This window comes from Vipera berus, assembly GCF_964194415.1.
Source record: "Vipera berus genome assembly, chromosome: 3".
Taxonomy (NCBI): Eukaryota; Metazoa; Chordata; class Lepidosauria; order Squamata; family Viperidae; genus Vipera; species Vipera berus.
Window position 1 is genome coordinate 59504721 of NC_138204.1, and position 14727 is coordinate 59519447.

Genomic DNA, 14727 nt, shown 5'->3' on the forward strand with positions numbered 1-14727 from the left:
GCTAAAATAATTTCTGGGGGTATTATCTGTATAGTAAAATTTTGGACAAGCAGTGATCATGTTACATATGTGCATAAGCGTAGTCAGTAGCATATGCCTTTTTAAAAATATCAGACATGCAAAGAAACAAAAATAAGTCCAAAATATCTGTATTACATCCAGAAATGCCAACTTTGCAACCAATATTTCTCATCCATAACTATTTTATTTATTTATTTTATTTTAATCCCATATGGCACCCTAAGGATACCTGCATACATGGAAATGTTTCTCTGGGATTAGTAACGCAACAGGGATTGCTTTTTCCTTCCAGTAACATATACCTAAAACCAGTTTATTGCATTTGGCAATTGTACTAAAAAAAATCTCATTCATTTAATTTGAAATCAAGTGAAAAATTGATTTAAATTATTTTATTAAAACAAATTAATGGCAATTCTTTTATAAAAAGTTGCCTCAAACAAAATGAGTTTGACATGCCTGCTCTAGATAGTTGAATGTTCCAAAATAAATTCTAGACCAGGCCTGTACATGCAGCCTACCAAGCACCCTTGGACAGAGCACAGACTTTTTTTAAAAAGTAATAAAATCACCACCACTGCCCTAAAAGTCATGTTGCCTAGTGCCTCCATGGCTTACCATGACCACAAGCTCCAACACTGTAGATGCTCCTCTAGTCACCAAATCATTGATTAGCCCACCAGCATTCCTTTGCAGACCACAAAGATCTTTAATTTATCAGTGTGGGCCTTTCCTTTCTACAAGATAATAATAATAATAATAATAATAATAATAATAATAATAATAATAATAATAATAATAATAATAATAATAATAATAATAATAATAATAATAAGAAGAAGAAGAAGAAGAAGAAGAAGAAGAAGAAGAAGAAGAAGAAGAAGAAGAAGAAGAAGAAGAAGAAGAAGAAGAAGAAGAAGAAGAAGAAGAAGAAGAAGTTGGAAGGGACCTTGGAGGTCATCTAGTCCAACCCCCTGCTCAGGCAGGAAACCCTATACCATTTCAGACAAATGGCTGTCCAGTCTCTTCTTAAAAACTTCCAGTGTTGGAGCATTCACCACTTCTGGAGGCAGGTTGTTCCACTGGTTAGTTGTTCTAACTGTCAGGAAATTTCTCCTTAGTTCTAGGTTGCTTCTCTCCTTGACTAGTTTCCATCCGTTGCTTCTTGTCCTGCTTTCAGGTGCTTTGGAGAATAGCTTGACTCCCTCTTCTTTGTGGCAGCCCCTGAGATATTGGAACACTGCTATCATGTCCCCCCTCACCCTTCTCTTCATTAAACTACACATACCCAATTCCAGCAACCGTTCCCTATACTGTATGTTTTAGCCTCCAGTCCCCCAATCATCTTTGTTACTCTTCTCTGTACTCTTTCTAGAGTTTTGACATCTTTTTTACATCGTGGTGACCAAAACTGGATGCAATATTCCAGGTGTGGCCTTACCAAGGCATTGTAAAGTGGTATTAGTACTTCACGTTATCTTGATTCTATCCCTCTGTTAATGCAGCCTAGCACTGTGTTGGCTTTTTTGGCAGCTGCAGCACACTGCTGGCTCATATTTAAGTGATTGTCCACTAGGACTCCGAGATCTCTCTCACAGTTACTACTATTGAGCAAGGTACCACCTATACTATACCTGTGCATTTGATTTTTCCTGCCTAAATGTAGAACCTTACTTTTTTCACAATTGAATTTCATTTTGTTAGATAGTGCCCAGTGTTCGAGTCTGTCCAGATCCTCCTGTATCTTAAGCCTATCTTCTGGAGTATTGGCTATTCCTGACAGCTTGGTGTTGTCTGCAAATTTGATGAGTTCCCCGTCTATCCCCTCATCCAAATCGTTGATGAAGATGTTGAAGAGCTGCACAGACCTCTTCTAGATTTTCCTCTTGCCTTCCCGAGTTAACGCCTTGGTCTGTCATTGAGCAAGAATTGACTTTGTAGGGAAGCATATTATCATTTGATGTATATTTAACATATGTTCTACCTTTATTTACCAATTATATAATATTTGTATGCAATCCACATGGCGAGGTTTGGGGAAACTTACAATAGAAAAAATATATTTTTAAAACCATAGGATTAAAACATCGCCTGGCCCGCACTGCCTTCGCTGCCCGCATTGCGCAGCCCCGCCATATAGAGTGGGCTCTGCTGCTCCCACAGCACCAGCTACGCCGGCTCCAGCCCCAGGGAGGGGAGCCCGCCACCAACACCCTTCGCACCTGTGACTGCAGCAGCACCGCCCCCCCACCCTCCCGCCTCCTGCGCCCGCCAAGATGAGAGCTCCGGCACCTTTTTTTTTTTTTTAGAAAAAAAGCACTGATTAAAACTGTGGGCCTAGCTTGCTCTTCTTCCCTGGGCATACTCTGAAATTCCAAAGAGTCAAGAGAGATAAAAGATAAAGAGCCTTGGTGGAGCAGTGGGCTAATGCCTCCTTAAGTAACACCAGCTGCCTGCAATTAGTGCAGGTTCGAGTCCCACCAGGCTCAAGGTTGACTCAGCCTTCCATCCTTCTGAGGTAGGTAAAATGAGGACCCAGATTGTTGGGGGCAATTAAGCTGACTTTGTAATAATGACGCTGGGGGGGGAGGCGAAAGCCCTAATAAGCAGGCATATACACAGAATGAAGGCTATTGCTAAGCACACTGATTTGTGCTTCTTAGATTGTAAGCTGCCCTGAGTCTTCGGAGAAGGGCGGGATATAAATGGGATTAAAAAAAACAAAAAACGCCTTCATTGTCATTTTTTTACTGTGGGCACAATGGCACACATCAAAAAAATGAAATTTAGTTGCCTGCTCTCAAAGTGAAACACATACATGACACACACAAAAAACAAACTATAAACAACATATGTATAGACCCACACCCCTACATGTACATAACAAATAAATATTAAATACTGTCCATCTTGAATATATAACGGAAGGAGGAAGCCTGAGAGTTCACAAGGTTAATGCTGTATGGAATGAAACTATGGTTGAATCTGGATGTTCTGCTGTGGATACCACGAAGCTTCCTCCCAGAAGGTAACAAGGAAAACAGGTCGTGAAGAGGATGAGTAGTGTCCCAGATAATCTTACAGACCCTGTTCAAACAATGCTTCTGTGCTATGTCCTGGATGGGAGGGAGGGAACTGCCAATGATCTTTTCAGCCATCCTCACCACTCTCTGCACCGCCTTCCGGTCTGAAGCAGTGATGCTTCCAAACCAGACTGTGATGCTGTATGACAGGATGCTCTCGATCGTCCCTCTGTAGAAAGTGGTCAGGACACGGGAAAAGATGTGCTTTTCTCATGCAACACAGAAAATGCAGGCGCTGCTTTGCCCGCTTCACCAGTTTCTCACTGTTGAGCGACCAAGCCAGCCTACTCGTTAGCAGCACACCCAGGAATTTGAGGCTGCTAACCCTCTCCACAGGTAAATCATTAATGCACAGAGAAGTGTGGCTGTGCCTGCCTTTTCTGAAATCAACAATGATCTCTTTGGTTGTAGTCCTCAAAGATGAAAGTACTAGACAAAAAGAGAACAAAAAAATGATACATTTGAGAATTTTGTGGTCCTCCTGATATGTTCAAGTTATGCTGAAGCTGTCAGAGCATCCTGGCTGTTATAGCTGTTTAAGTGTGCACAACATTATCAGAAATGTGTTTAATCCTGCTTTTCTATCGAAGTGTTACACAGCTGTAGTTTTAAAGAAAGCTAGAATAAAAATGTAACAACTGGTTCTTGCATGCTGTGGGATCACAGAAATGGATTTAAACTAAGGTTGCTAAATTAGTTTACTGGAAGATACCTGTTTTCTTTTATATTTCTATGTGAGAAGTTAAAATTCAGCAATAGAAACTTTTCTTTGTGAAAGTCACAAGAGTCTGTAATATATCACCTACTGAATTTCTGTTTGTCCAATAGTGGTTAAAGAATATTGAGAAGATGCAAGTGGCAACTTGACTCCCAACTCAGACATTCTCTATGTGCTGGCGATACCATGCATACGTACATACATACATACATACATGCATACATAAATGAAAGATTACTGCAATCCTAGATGGCTCTGAAAATGCACACGCTTGCAGAATAGATTTGGGGTTTTGATAGGTAAAGCATGAGAGGAGATGCTTGTAGGCCATCTATTTGTTTCCTCCACCACCGTCTGTGTATTTTTCTTTCTCAAAGTGCTATGAAATTACTGTAGATTTCTCAGCTTCCCTTGATTATTATCTCTTATCTGCCCAGTTCTTCCATTTGGGGGATTTCCTGGGCTGACAGTTAAAAGAACTGAAACTTGAATGGGGAGGCCAAGCTGCAAGAAGAATGTTGAATTGGGATTAGGATCGTATTCAGCTAGCACTTGTCAAGCTTTGAATAGAAATTCAGGTTTCTTTTGTCAGAGTAGGGATTTTGTCTTTTACCCTCCTTCTCACATTGCAAGGGAGCAAGACTACGGATAGGCACTTGTCAAAGTTCTCTCCTTTGGGGAAAAGGGCAAAAGTTAGAAGAAATTCTGACTATCATGGCTTTGGTGAATATATTTTCATTTAAAAAGTAGGATAGTGTTGAGGGCTGGTAAGAATCAATACTTGAATACTGTGTTTCAAGCTCTTTTCTCCTGGAAAAGAAGCTCCTGCTTCCCTAGCTTTTTCTTCAAAACGTTTTATAATTATTTTTTATATGTTACCTTTTTTCAGCTTGAGATGGTAGAGGATTCTGGGGTTGTTTGTACCAAATATTGTTTTCAGGCATTTGCAACTTACCTGCTTCTAATTCTGACAATTCTTGAGGGAGACAGTTTGTCATGACCTCTTCTCCTGCAATGCTCTTGGTGTAGTCATAAATGAAGGAAGTGGAAGAGCTTTCCCCCCACTCCCTCCCTAGGGGAAATTTTAAAAAAGTCAAGTTAGTAGATGTGATCAAGTCCTTACCTCTTTTGCATGAATAGGAAAAGGGTAGAGTTTTGATTCCATAGCTGCCGTCTTGGTTTGTGAAAATTCTCGCCGAAACCATTGGTTGGTTTTGGGGGTGGGGGGTGGGAGTGGTTTGAAGGGAGCTCAAAGGATGCATCCAAAACATGTTGAATATAGAATAACAGAGTTAGAAGGTACATTGGAGGTCTTCTAGTCCAACCCCTGCTCAAGCAGGAAACCCTATAACATTTCAGACAAATGGTTGTCCAATCTCTTCTTAAAACTTCCAGTGTTGGAGCATTCACAGCTTCTGGAGGTGGGTTGTTCCACTGATTAATTGATCTAACTGTTAGGAAATATCTTCTTAGTTCTAGGTTGCTTCTCTCCTTGATTAGTTTCCATCATTGCTTTGTACAATGTAGTTTTGTACAGATTTCATAGGTTATGTTTACTCAACTGTAACAAACAAAAAAATAACATTTCAGTATAGACGATGGCCCTCCTTGAGTGAAGGGACAGAGAGAATGGCCACCCTACAACAACCCATTAGTCAGGCAGAGGGAGAGGGCAGTCCTGACCCAGACCCTGAACCATGAAGGGCTTTAAAAGTAACAGTCAACATCTAGGATGGAGTTTGGAAGATAACCAATAACCAGTGCAGTTTTTGTGGTAGCCTACAGTCCCAAGGAGAAGTGCCCATGATTATTTGAGCTGCAATATTTTATAGCTTCATAAAGCTATTAAGAGAAGCCCTATGAAAAAGGCATTACAAAAACACCTTTGGGCATGGTTATCCCAAAGGTGTTTTTTCAAAGGCACCTGGACTTTTGTTTTTCCTTGAAGACCTTTTGCTCCTCATCCAAGAAGCTTCTTCAGTTTGACTGTCAGAAGACAGAACTCAAGAGGTTTCTTGGATGAGAAGCGAAAGGTCTTCAAGGAAAAACAAAAGTCCAGTTGCCTTGTGAAAAGGCAACTTTGGGACATTACAATACCCCAACCTTATCAAGTATGCCTCTGTTTTCTCTGCCAAGATCATCCTGGTGGCTTGTTCCAACCATGAACTGGGGGAGAGAGAAATAAACCAGGTCTGCTCCTGGAAATATTCCAGGAAATGTGACTTTGTGGCTGCTAAATATGAAGGATACAGCATTTCCACTCCCCCCCACACCCCAATCTTTACCTTTGTTGGTGTAGCAGCATATTAAAACAACAGCAGCCACCTCTGAGACAGTGAAATTTGCCATAAACAACATGGGGAGAGTACTGTAGATGTATCATTCCTAAATACTACCAGGGCTTTTTTTCTCACAGAACGCTCAGAACGAAGTTCCGGCACCTTTTTTGGATGGAACCTTGTAGGATAGGCAAGGCGGGTTGTATGACATGTGTGAGTTCTGGCACCTTTTTCTTATACAAAAAAAAAGCACTGAATACTACTGCTCTGCTTTGTGATTGTCCTTCTGCTGGCTCTTGACCACTGTAATTCACAGAGTTAATGGATTAGTTATGTTGTTTTAAGACCAAGGGTTGGCAGCCTCAGTACATGCTTAAACATGAGGCTATTTTATCCAATAATCTGTAAAAATAATCAAAAGATATGAAGCACAAAAATAGATTGTATGCTTGGCTATACATCGGATGTTTTTTATTTTATTTTACTAAAATTTATTCAGTCTGACAAACCATGATGCTTTGAATATAATGGTGGCATAATCATAGCCTGGGGCTGTCATTCCTCAATGTAATGGGATACTTATTCATCTAAGACAGGGACAGGTCTGTCCTTGGTTTTCATTTTACAAGATTATGCGCATTTCTGTCTCATTTGGCACAGGCAATAACCTGTCAGAAAGCAGATCCTGCCAATCTGGAGGGCTTTTATTGTTGGGGACTGGTTGGAATCCCTGCCAACCAATCAGTGTAATTTGGCACGCAAACCAAAAAATGCAAAGAGTTAAAGCAAAACCATTCCAAATGTTGTGAAAAGTTACAAATGTATTGTTTGTGTGTGACCCTGCAGGAATATTCTGGCTCTGTTGTAGCCTTCTCCAATGTGGTATTTGACTACAGCGCCCATTACTTTTAGCAACAAGTGGAGATTAGCTAAATAAACCTGATTTGGAAGCAAGAGTTTTGAATTCGTATGGTCCTTCCACCCCCCCACCCCACCCCTCCCAACCCACCTCTGTGTACTTTAGACTGAAATTGTGAAAACATAAGCACAACTGACTAGGGAACAAGCAATGGGACACAATAAAACTGATTCTTCTCTGTAGCAGAGGGCTGCCTTAAACGAGCTGCAAAAATCTGGATGTTCACAAGATGGCAGCAAAAGAATGTGTTGTTGTTGTTGTTTAAAAAAACCTCTTAATTCTTTGATGCCAATGAACATTCACCTCGATTTTTCTTCATCTCATAGCAGTGTGACCAGCCATAAGCTAAATAAATAAATAAATCTCATAGCAAACAATAGACTTCTGGTTTCCACAAAGTTCAGGTGCTTAAAATATGTGGCTGCTAGATAATACAAACAGTATTTGGAAATAGGCTCCTTTTGAAAAATGTTGACCATTAATATTGTGCTATTATTTACTTATTTTTGAATCAACTAGCACACTGCATCAAAGCTCTTTCCTGTGCTTCAAGAGGAGAAAAAATGGTCTGGGATTGGGCAATTTAGATTTCAGTCCACCCTCCACCAAGGAGGCTTATTAGCCTACTGTCAGCCTCACCAGACCAGGAAATGGATTCCACAAGAAAGCTAAAGCAACTTTTTATTGAGAGTAGCGATACTAATATTGCAAGTCTGATTGTGCTGGGCCTCCTCTCCTTCTTATACTGATGTGAATTAGGGAGGAGTTTCTCTAAGCCAGGGGTAGGCAACCTCGGCTCTTTTATGACTCATGGACTTCAACTCCCAGAATTCCTGAATCAGCTGAGTCAGTCAGGAATTCTGGGAATTGAAGTCCATGAGTCATAAAAGAGCCGAGGTTGCCTCCCCCCTTCTGCATATTTTCTGCCTCTTGTGGACTGAAGATATATTTCACCCCTCATCACTTTCATAATGGATTTTGCACACATTTCCACCAGCATCCTCTTCCTTTCACTTTACCCTTACTTATTATTTTCTGCTGTGAAGATAAAATAGCAAGAGAAAGGACAAAGCATGACTTCCCACAAGGATGTCCTTAGAGGCGGGGTGGAATCCAAAATGGCATGATGGTGCAAAGACCATGCAATTGAAGCCCTGGATTTTATATATGGCATATGTTGCATGTAAAAAAAAGAGGCAAGACGCAGATTGCATGTTGCCGGCCATCATCTTGACTTTTTTGTGTGTGTCCCCTTTGGAACCCATCCCTGTCCCTTTTGCTGTTCTGCTTTTAATCTCTCTTTTCTTCTTATTATTATTATTAAAGAAGCCAAGACTTTCTCAGGTCCCTGCTGGAGAATGGGAAAAGATCTATTAAGGATCATGAATGGATTCCTTAAAGCAGCAGCCTCTTCTCTTTAAAAGTAAAGGTAAAGGTTCCCCCGCACATGTGTGCTAGTCATTTCCATCTCTAGGGGCCGGTGCTCATCTCCATTTCAAAGCCGAAGAGCCAGCGTTTGTCCAAGGATGTCTCCGTGGTCATGAGGCCGGCATGACTAGATGCCAAAGGCGCACGGAACACTGTTACCTTCCCACCATAGTGGTCCCTATTTTTCTACTTGCATTTTTACATGCTTTCGAACTGCTAGGTTGGCAGAAGCTGGGACGAGTAACAGGCACTCACTCTGTTACGAGGCACTCGGGATTCGACCTGCCAAACTGTCGATCTTCTGATTGACAAGCTCAGCGTCCTAACCCACTGAGCCACCACATCCCTTCTCTTTAGGCTTGAGCAAAAGCTGAACAATGGTTGAAGTCTTTTAGTGAATAGCAGACAGTACTATACTCTCATGAGATCCTGTTTAAATGGCATTGTCTTAATAGACTCCCTAAGCATCAAGGGGCTGTTTGAAAGAGTTATTTTGTGGGACAGTTTCCCCTTCTACTTTCTGACTGCAGCTTATTGAAGCAGGTTGTTCCCATAGCAAAGTACTGCCTATTAAAAAGAAAAAGATTCTTTAACAATCTTGGAAGAGCTAAGAATGATGTTATGGTGACCTAGGTGTGAATCAGAGAAAATAAAATTGTGAGGATCCAGTAGGGGAAAATGTTGCCTAGGTATTTTTGTGCCATGGCTAGATACAAGTGTCTATGTCTCAGTCATCCAGGTCATAGTTATCCCAAAGGTGCTTTTTCACAAGGCAACTGGACTTCCTTGTTTTTCTCCAAAGACATTTCACTTCTCATCCAAGAAGCTTCTTCAACTCTAACTGGATGATAGGGAATGGAAGGATTTATACTCCTTGCAGACAGCTGGTCATTTGCATTCTTTTAGAGACTTGGTGAGGCCCCCTGGAGGTTTATCTGTGTCATCAGGGTCACCTGAGAAGTGCAAATGAGTGTGGAGCCTTCTTGGAACTGCTGAAAGGACTGTGTTGTAGACTGGAGATAGATGATGTTGTATCCCTCTCCCTCTGTTGAGACAGGGCTGTTCAATTTTGACACAGATGGCCTTTTTGACCCCTCTTTCCAACCAGCGGTCCTCTCTGTCCAAAATGTGGACTTTGCTGTCTTCTAAATTTGCCTTTGTCTTTTAAATGCAGATGGACTGCTGAATCTTGTCCTGATGGATTTGTTCTCCTATGTTGGGCCATGCATTTGTGAAGTGGTTGCTTTGTTTCCCCGGTGTACAGATCTGCACAAGTAGGAAAAGGGCCTCAGAGAAGCAAAAATCTTGGTGACAGGTCCTTGCTTTAGTGCATGTAATTCCTTTGATAGGAAAAGTCTTGCACTGTCTTGCATGCCTATCTGAAGAAATACTCACATGAAAGAGCACAGATATGCTATCATTGATCTGGACTGAAATTTATCTATAATATATATTCTGCTCAGCTGGTTTGTCTATTTCCAAGACCTATCTAACATTCCACTGCCCCTCTGTTGTATTGATCTTTAGCAAGCCTTGTCAAAGGCAGTTGGGTAACCACTGAAGGGGTGAAAGAGCTTATGGAAGCAAGAGAGTGTATACAGGTGATCTACAATTGTGCTGGAATGCCATGATCCTCTGTCTTTCTAGAGCCACTGTCAGAGGCACAATTTAATTTCAATCTAACTCCCTGTTAAAACTATTCTAACATCCTGGTTTGTTCTTGTAGACCAAGAATATCCTTATGGCAAGCAGATTTTAGAAGAGGGATACTTACATATTTGATGAATCTGGTGAGTTACAAACATTGGTGTGAAACTCAGACATTCTAGTCTTATTTCAAAAGACCTGTGATATCTGTACATAAAGAGATCCTAGGAAGATATTGTGCAGGGATTTGCAAAGTATCAGTTTAGAATGATGACAGAAGTATAACGTGGGATCTTACTACTAGTGTTAAGCTAAATTTGGAAATATTTTTCAATCAGAGCATAAAAACAATCTAGCAGAATTACCACAGCAATCTGAAAGAAATAAGTTATTAATTTATATAATAGTTGGTTTCCATCCTATGAAACAAATGTAGTTTTATATTTGGTAACAGAAAATAAACTTGAGAATATGTCTGATTTAACAACATCTGCAGATTTGCATGGCATTATGAAGCCTGCTAGAAATATTTTTTTTATATAAAGGCAGTTTTTTGGTGGGCATTCAGGTTTTGACTACTGAATTGAAATGCTCTTATTTCCTTTGACTGTTGCTGTTTTTATTTAGATTTCCTCTTAGTTTGTTAGCTTTCTAGCGTGTAATTTGGGATTAAAAATGGGCTGCTAATTTAATCGTGCAAGCATTCCCTATGTCCCCTAATCTATTCCAATTCCAGATGTAGATTTACTATTTATACATGGGAAAGGCAGCAATTGAAACATGAAGTCATTCAACATAAATGAGGAATTAACTACTCCTGCTGATTTAAGAAAAAAACACTGCTATATAAAATGAATTTAATTTGATTACTTGGTGGTTAATGCAGCTAGCAGGAGCTTAATGGACTTGATGCAGATAAAGGTGATAAATGATTATGGCATCTGGCACTCTATAAGGAATGTGTAAGGTGCTATTCACTAAGCATTTCATAGAAACACGCGGATCTGGCATGCATTATGGAAACCTGGTTGGGCTCGGAGGGAGGGGTCCCTCTGATTGAGTTATGCCCCCCAGGTTTCTGTGTGCTACACCAGCCACGGGCTCAGGGTAGGGGCGGTGGGGTGGCGGTGGTTATCAGGGAGACTTTATGTCCGCGGGAGACCACCATTGTCCAGATTGGTGGGAGTGAGTCCCTCCTCCTGAGATGTGGTTCTCGGGTTCAGATGAGCTTGTTGCTTACATACCTGGTGCCCAGCTGTGTGGCAACAGCTCTGCCCGAGCTGCTCGACACCCTCTCAGGGTTGGCGGTGGAGTTCCCCAGGCTTATAGTGCTGGGAGACTTCAACCTGCCTTCCCTGGGAGGGTCATCGGAGCTAGCCCGGGAGTTCATGGCCTCCATGACGGCCATGGACCTGACCCAGGTAATTCAAGGCCTGACCCATGTGGGGGGTCACACTCTCGATCTGGTGTTCCTGTCTGGGCAGTGGTTGGATGATTTGGGAGGGGGTTTACCGGTTGTTACTCCCCTGTCATGGTCCGATCATCATCTCCTGCGGCTGGTCTTCCGTTATACCACCCCCCGCTGCTGGGCAGTGGAACCAACTAGATAGTTCCGCCCCAGGCGCCTAATGGACCCTGAACGGTTCCAGATGGCACTTGGGTCTATACCTATCACCCTCACTCACAGCCCAGCTGATGCCTTGGTGGATGCCTGGGAAAGGGCGGCCACTGAGGCACTCAACTGTGTTGTACCCTTGCGACCTCTGACCCAGCGCAGATCCCGTTGGGCTCCATGGTTTTCTGCGGAGCTCCGGGAGATGAAGCGTCGGAGACGGGGTCTAGAGAGCGGTTGGAGGTTCAGCCGTTCTGAATCTGACCGATTGCAGTTAAGAACCTTTATAAGGTCTTATCTTGCTGCGATGAGGACAACGAGGGCTAATTACTTCGCTGCCCTCATCGCGTCCGCAGATAATCGCCCGGCCGCCCTGTTTAGGGTGACTCGCTCCCTTCTTAACCAGGAGGTGAGGGAGGATCCCTTGCAGGGACAGGCCGAGGAGTTTAGTCATCATCTGACGGACAAAATCGCTCAGATCCGGGCCGGTTTGGACTCTGACTGGGCGGAGTCTGACGTGGAGGAATCGGACGGTCTTGAGCATGTTATCTGGACTGAGTTTGATCCTGTTTCCCCTGATGATGTGGACAGGATCATGGGGAGGCTGAGCTCCACCACCTGTTTGTTGGATCCGTGCCCCTCCTGGCTGGTTTATGCGGCCCGGGAGGGGACACGAGGCTGGTTCCAGGCAGTAATAACTGCTTCTTTGAAGGAGGGTGTCTTCCCTGCCGCCTTGAAGGAGGCGGTGGTGAGACCCCTCCTCAAAAAGCCTGTCCTGGACCCGGCTGTTTTAAATAACTATTGTCCAGTCTCCAACCTTCGCTTTCTGGTGAAGGTTGTCGAGAGCGTGGTGGCACATCAGCTTCCTCTGTTCCTGGAGGAAACTGATTATCTGGACCCGTACCAATCGGGTTTCAGGCCCGGGCACAGCACGGAGATGGCATTGGTCGCGCTGGTGAATGATCTCTGGCGGGCTCGGGACAGTGGTTGCTCCTCTGTCCTAGTCCTATTAGATCTCTCAGCGGCTTTCGATACCATCGACCATGGTATCCTACTGCGACGCCTCAGGGGGTTGGGAGTGGGAGGCACCGTTTTACGGTGGTTCTCCTCCTATCTCCTGGGTCGTTCACAGTCAGTGTTGACAGGAGGGCAGAGATCCGCCCCGAGGCCTCTCGTTTGTGGAGTTCCTCAGGGGTCGGTTCTCTCTCCCCTCCTGTTCAACATCTATATGAAGCCACTGGATGAGGTCATTCATGGTTTCGGGGTGGGGTATCATCAGTATGCTGATGATACCCAACTCTTTCTTTCCACCCCGAACCAACCCAGCGATGCCGTTGCCGTGATGTCCCATTGCCTGGAGGCGGTCCAGGTCTGGATGGGGAGAAACAGGCTTCGTCTCAATCCTGCCAAGACTGAGTGGCTGTGCATACCGGCATCTCGGGTCAACCAGACTATTCCATCTCTAACGATGGGGGTGAGGTGTTACCCCCCATTGATAGGGCTCGCAACTTGGGCGTCCTCCTGGATTCGCGGCTCAATTTTGAAGATCATATAGGAGCCGTGAACAGGGGGGCTTTTGCCCAGATTTGCCTGGTGCGCCAGTTGCGACCCTACCTGGACCAAGATGCCCTACGCACAGTCACTCATGCGCTCGTGACCTCCCATTTAGACTACTGCAACGCTCTCTACATGGGGCTGCCCTTGAGGACCACCCGGAGGCTTCAACTGGTGCAGAATGCGGCCGCGCGAGTAGTGATGGGGGCCTCCCGATACTCCCATGTAACACCTCTACTCCGCGAGCTGCATTGGCTTCCGGTTGCCCTTCGGGTGAGATTCAAGGTGCTGGTGATGACCTATAAAGCCCTAAATGGCTTGGGTTCGGGATATTTGAGGGAACACCTCCTGCCAGCATCAAACTCCCTTCGTCCAGTGCACTCACACAGGGAGGGTCTTCTCAGGGTGCCGCCGGTAAAAGATTGCCGGCGGATAACACCCAGGGGGAGGGCCTTCTCTGTGGCTGGGCCTGCCCTCTGGAACCAGCTACCCGTGGAGCTTAGGACCGCCCCTGACCTTCGTTCATTCCGCCGGGACCTGAAAACCTGGCTCTTTGAGCTCTCCGGCCCAGGCTGAGAATTTTTAACTGAGGTTTTTAGTTAAGGAATAATTTAATCTTTTTTTAATTGTTTTTTAACTTTTGTATTTTGTACTGTTTGATTTTAAATACCCTGTAAACCGCCCTGAGTCCTTCAGGAAAGGGCGGTATATAAATTTAATAAAATTAAATTAAAATTAAACTAAATTAAATTAAATTAAATTAAATTAAATTAAATTAAATTAAATTAAATTAAATTAAATTAAATTAAATTAAATTAAATTAAATTAAATTAAATTAAATTAAATTAAATTAATAGAAACAGTGCAAAGTTTTACAAAATAAGGAATTACTCAGATTGTCAGAAAACAGCCTAGTCAGAGAAACATTAGTAAATAGGTACATTTTCCTGACTTTTATGCACCACACAGATTATTTAGTTTTAGTCAGGAGAAATTGAATAAAAAGGATGGTCATGAGAGAAGATTATAATAAACAGATTTAATTCAGCACATTTACTGATGCTTATGGCATATTTCCACATATTAACAAGGATATCCAATTACTTGGATTGACTGTTATGAAACAGTCTCAAGCAGAGTGTACACTAAATAGCCTTTCTCCTCAAAGCTTCCATGCTACATGCATATTACTTTAGCAGACTGCCTGCAATGCCTTCTACTCACATTATTTTATGTCATGGCTAAGCTTTCTTCTTTTTTAAAAATATACATGCAAGGCTGAAATATGACTAATTTATGATTCAATGTGCTGGGTGAAGCCAGCATCAGTGCTAACTGAGGATGTACTAATCTGGAATAGATGTTTGCTGCTTCTATCCTCAGCTGGGTTTTCATTCCTAGAGAGAAGACAACTGAATCTTAGGTAATCTTATGCAAAGCTTAGGTCAATCTTAGATTTATGTACT